Here is a 6535-nt window from a genome sequence, read left to right on the forward strand (position 1 = left end):
GTATTGTAATGTTATGTAGGCCCATTATGCGCCTATTCAGTGCAGATTTTTCAGTAGCCTAGGCGAGGGTCTTACAACAGATTCTGCATGCGCCTAACTTCACGTAAATGAGGCATAGGCCTAGACGGGCTGCTGCGGGTTGCTGGACGCACAATCTAGGTCTAGGCACCAGACTACTGAAAAGACCTCCTGGTCCGACCTAGCCCAGGAGCCTAGACCTATGAACGTCCATACTACTTAGGCCAATTTTCTGAAAATGGACTCGATCCCGCTCGTAGCAGCAGCACAAGAGAAAACATAAGCTAAGCCCTAGCCTGCTCGCCTTGCTAAATTCACATTGGTCACACAGTGTAGTGTGATGTTTTTTGGTAGACGGCTTAATTATACTTGACGTCATCATACACAAGCCACGCCCCCTCGGCTGAACCCGCTGTAGTTAGCAACTACCCGACTATCAATATCAGAACTATTCGCTGACAAAGCGATTCACTAAATATAGATAAAACAAATATTCACCTTCATGTGAATAGAATTATGTAATCAACATAGTAAACATGATTAAACATTGCATCACAATTATCATTAAAATAAAGATATAATCAGTAATTGGTCCTAGAGAAAATGGTTAATTAATCTACTCTAGCTTTCCTTTCACACTAAATTATCCATATTCCTAATGATAGAATAATTTCATGAATAATTATGATTACCATGACAACCAGAGAGTACAACTGACCAGCGTTCTATTCTTTTTCACTTCAAGTTCCTATTCCAGCTGTTGGTCTTTTTTTTTTTTGATAATTAAATTATTTATCTCATTTTTTTGTTTGTTATTTTTTTCTTACGTCTATTTATTTATTTTTCATGATACCAAATCGTATTGAAAATTCTTTTATTCTAACTTTAATCATTTCCCATTTGTTGTCTCCTGGATTTAGTAACTCCAGATTAGGATCACTAATTATATTATGAATAATATTTGTAATATAATCTTCATCTTCTAAAAGAAAATTGTTCAAATTCCAGAGACCTGGACCTCGTTTATCGTTAGATATTTTAAGTTTTAGGGATACGGCTTGATGGTCTGTTAATATTGAAGAACGAATGTCACATGAGATAACATCTTCCCTGACACAACTCGAAATAAAACAAAATAGTCTAACCTTCAATATGTTTGAGTAGATTTTTTACGCTAAGTGTATTGATTTTTTTTAGGGCAATTAATTCTCCATATATCAATGAACTTTAAATTTCTAATTAGATTTTTTAATGTGTATACTCAATTGTCTTTTCTATTTACACTGCGTTTTTGATCTACATCTTTGTTCAAAATGCAATTCATATCCCCTCCAAAGATTATTTTATCGTTTTCATTTTCAATAAGTTCCAAAATTGATTTGTGTAATGATCTTATAAAAGTTCTTCGCTCCTTTACCTTATTTGGGGCATAAGCGTTAATAAAAACAAATGCAATATCATCAATTTCGATTCTTAAAAATATTTTTCGTCTATCTGTGTGTTATTTAGTTACCATGTGCTGTATGTTCTTAATTAAAATAGAAACTCTCCTACTGTGGGAGGATCCAAAACTATGGTACCATGGTACGAATCACTTTGGCAGAGTGCATTCAGTGAATTAGTATTTTTCTCTGGTTAATTGTGACTCTTGAACAAACAAGACATCAACTTTGATGTCATTTGCCCATTTAACTATACACCTTTGTTTATCTTTATCTCTTAAATGACAGCAATGTGCCATGTTGCAAAGTAAACAGTGATACAGGACCTACTGTTTATGTAATTATAAGTAAACATTTGCATAAGCATAATTAAACCAATCTAGCAAAAAGAAAATATCGATGCAGTTCAATATACTATATAATTTATTAGCTTAGAAATCTTTGAGTCATACATAAATAGGACAATAATTGCAGTAAATATAAAATCAATAAAACATGTCCATATCATGGCTTTTGAAAGTTAAAAAGAAGGTTCTGTTAACTAGTGTTTGACAGTAAATGACAATACCGCACACCTGTTTAACATCGGTAATTGTCTTTGATTACGTAACTTTTGTTCTGAAACTTCAAAGTGAAATAACGTGAGTAGTGCATTTGAAAAAATGACGTAATTATAATAGGAAAAAATAATCGTGCCCTTGTGTACGTTTATTTGAAATAGTGGCAATAATAATGTGTCATGATGATAATATTGAGAAAGATCAATTTCTATTGTAGTTATTATTCACTTTGTTTTACTCTCTGTCTGTAATCACACAGCATAGCAGTCCGTACAACTAATTCCTTCATGGTACAACCAATGTAAGAAAAAATAAGTTGTCCCTGTGTGTTTTTCTTTCCAAAAATTAGGATGTATGAAATATTATCAATTCATTGGGCCTACACAGAGTAAATAATATATAGGTCTAGGCCTAGTTAGTCTAATTTTAGCCGTAGGGATTAGGCCTTAATCACAGAAAGAAATGAAAACAACTAGGCCCTACTATAGTACACTGTACTTAGCAGGAGAAGCGGATGGGGGTGGGGCAGAGCCCCCGTCGGGGAGATCTGGCTTCTCTTCCACCCCCTGTCGTGGAGAAAAACCTCAATTCGTCGTGGAGAAAAAATGTAATGTATTTTCTACATTTTAGTAGACACCAAAATCGACTAAGTAAGCCTTTCAAACCAATTCTTTTTCGGGGGTTGGTTTCGACGGATATTGAGGGACGTCCGACCTTCACTTTTTTCGTCGGGGACCTCGGGGCCTTATAAATTAAAATTACAACTTTTACAACATGACTGCTGAAGTTCAGATTTTTTTTTTAGTGTTCACTGATTTGAAACAATATTGCCGGCTATAATCCAGAAAAAGAGAAAGGAACGTAAATGAGGCATAGGCCTAGACGGACTGCTGCGGGTTGCTGGACGCACAATCTAGGTCTAGGCACCAGACTACTGAAAAGACCTCCTGGTCCGACCTAGCCCAGGAGCCTAGACCTATGAACGTCCACTACTTAGGCCAATTGTCTGAAAATGGACTCGATCGTCCCTCAACCGCTCGTAGCAGCAGCACAAGAGAAAACATAAGCTAAGCCCTAGCCTGCTCGCCTTGCTAAATTCACATTGGTCACACAGTGTAGTGTGATGTTTTTTGGTAGACGGCTTAATTATACTTGACGTCATCATATACAAGCCAGGCCCCCTCGGCTGAACCCGTTGTATTTAGCAACTACCCGGCTATCAATATCAGAACTATTCACTGACAAAGTGATTCACTGAAACATAGATAAAACAAATATTCCCCTTCATGTGAATAGTAAACGTGATTAAACATTGCATCACAATTATCATTAAAATAAAGAAATAATCAGTAATTAGTCCTAGAGAAAATTCGTAATTAATCTACTCTAGCTTTCCTTTCACACTAAATTATCCATATTCCTAATGATAGAATAATTTCATGAATATTCATGATTACCATGACAACCAGAGAGTACAACTGACCAGCGTGACCACTGCTTGGGTATTTACCCAAGATCTTGGGTATTTTGACTTGGTCTTGGGTTCTTGGGTATTCCGTTCAAATCCCTGGGTATTTTATTTTTACTAAGAAAATTAAATATTTTTGTCATAGAGGAAGAATTAAGAAGTAACAAAGTATATTTCAGTCCATTCAAGTAAGCAAAACTCAACGAAGTGCACTTAACATTGTTAATTGACTGTTGATTGCTATAAACATGGGTTCAGAATTCTTTATTTGTGATTTGCGTTGCCATAGATCTTACCTAATTAATGCATTACATAATAAAACTTGATCACTGATCTACTGATAACACTGGCCGACTGAGGGCGTATTTTTCTATCCTCATGAATATTAATTTTAATAATTAACACAAACAATTACAATAACAAATAAATCAATTGAACTAAAAGGGAAACTATACATGCGAAAAACACATATTTTTCAAATTTTAATGCATTTTCAGGAATCTTAAGTAATTTTGGGCAATTTTTGCTGAATCTTGGGTAATTTGAGACGGGTTAGTTGAATCTGTCCAGAATACGGGCTTTTTCTGTCCAGAATACAGGCTGTATGGGGGCGCTTTTGTCCAGAATACGGGCTTTCTCTGTCCAGAATATGGGCTGTGAAATTTGTCCAGAATACGGGCTCTGAAATCTGTCCAGAATACGGGCTATATGGGGGCGCTGTTGTCCAGAATACGGGCACACCTACACACACCTACTGGGTAATTTCGACCCAGTCATTGGGTATATCAAAAATTGTGAGTGGTCACGCTGCAACTGACTGGCCGCATCTCGCTATGCGATGGAGTAGCGAGCGACGAATTTCCGAGAGTCATAGCCAACTTTAATTAGCTCTAAATCTAACAACACTTTAAGATATGAATGCAAGAATAATAAGATACTGTATTCTAAAGAGTCAACAAACTGTATTATATTATACGTAACTAGCACCACCAGCACAGCACTGGCTCGACGTGCACGGCTCTCGGCGTGCACACATCTCTCAGTATACAGTCCCTAGGCTAGTAGTACTAACACATCACAACTATTAGCTATGTAGGCCTACATATTATCAACAACAGAACTGATAGCTTACCGAAGATTTGTGGCTTCTAATAACTTATCCCCGCCTTATAGGGCAACGTTTTTACATAAATCAAACCAGGTTTCTTCACTTCTGTAATTCAAACTAATCAACAAGTACCGCCATTACTTCGCTTCTTCCAGAGCCATAGGTAGATAGAGTTGTGACATTGAGAATTTAGAAGCCATTTTGTGTCATACGCGATGTGCGTTCTGTGTCTAACGTGATGTGCGTTCCTGTGTATAATATTGAATAATACAGTTAGCGGCCTCCTGTATAGTTTAATTCCATTTAATCTTTTTAGCAGTCGAATTTCATATAACTCCATTTATAGATTTTTTAAAAATGATTTCACTACTTTATATCCAATTTCATATTATAAATACTGTAATAATTTACTATTTTTGAGCAATTCTATGATCCTCGCCGATAGACCGAGAGAGCCCTTCGATGGCAAGCATTCTTCAATTAGACAATCCTTAAGTAGCTCCTGTTATTTTTGCAAATAAATGATATGTAAGACCAGCAAAAATTAATCAAATACGTATATCAAAATGTAATTAAAATCCGTATATAGTGTATATGATTATTGCTCTTTAAATTAGAATATGAGCGAGCCCTATACAAATCTTCTGTTATTAATTTGATTATTATTATTTATAAATATTAAAATAGTATTATAGGTCAGTTGGCCGCAATATATAAATTGTGCTTTGCTGTAAATGTTATAAATTGTAAGTGTTAAATGACATGTATACAGGATCTGTAATATATTCAACTTGTGTAATTGTGTAACGTATATTATTGTATTAAAAGTCTCGCCTCTATTTTATTATTGTATTATGGCTGTACAGTATGTTACTTTTATAAACACAATGCAAGAGCGTGTCCGCTGTTTTAAAAGCGTCGTTTCCAAAATAAAGTTATAATAATTATATAATAGTATGCAATAGTAACAGCAAATCATTTTTAAGATTATTAAACATAACCTTTATTTTCATTGTCATTCGTATTTATACAGGCTGTACAAAGATTTTAAATTAAGAAGAACCATTTTCTAATATTGTTTAGCGAACAACCTTTAAAGATCGTCAGAAAAGGGCGGAAAAATTAATTTTTTTTCTTATTTAGCTTAAATATTTTTCCGAACGCATCTAGGCGAATGAGAAAATAAAAATAAAATTTTAAACAGTGTAATAATGCAACTTTGTTAACAAACTCTCGCTCCCTGACGAATAAAATGCAAGAATTAAGGGTAAGAGTTAGGCAATCCTGCCCGGATGTAATAGTTATCACAGAATCGCACCTTAAACCTCACATGAACGATTGCTTATATGATATTGATGGCTGCTCCATGATTCGTGCTGATCGGTTGGATCGAGGAGGTGGAGGTATTATAATGTATATCAATGAACTTATTCCTTTTAAACAATGGACTGAACTTAAAACTGAGAACATTGAAAGCATTTTTGTTACAATACGACCCAAATGCTTACCTAGATCTATTAGTAACATCACTATTGCTGTTGTGTACCATCCCTTTCCCTCTAGCGCCAATGATTTCATTATGTGTAATCACATTTCGAATAACCTTGACTTTATCCGCACTAAGCATCCTGATACCGGAATTTTTATACTAGGAGACTTCAATAGAATGAAAGATGCTCAACTGAAGCAATTCCCGTTAAAACAGATTGTTAAGGATTGCACTAGGGAAAATGCTATACTAGATTTAATGTATACATCCATAGAAAATTTCTATGAAACACCATACAATGAACCTGGACTGGGTCTGTCCGACCACTTAGTAGTTCTTTGCAGGCCTAACCTAGTGAGTAAAAGAGTACCACCAACTAAGTCGTACCCGTATAAGAGGAAAGTCAACAATCAAGCAAAGGAACTGTTTGAGCAAGATCTTACGAATATT

This window comes from Anneissia japonica, unplaced genomic scaffold, assembly GCF_011630105.1.
Source record: "Anneissia japonica isolate Jap-2015-1 unplaced genomic scaffold, ASM1163010v1 scaffold287874_len187830_cov192, whole genome shotgun sequence".
Classification (NCBI taxonomy): Eukaryota; Metazoa; Echinodermata; class Crinoidea; order Comatulida; family Comatulidae; genus Anneissia; species Anneissia japonica.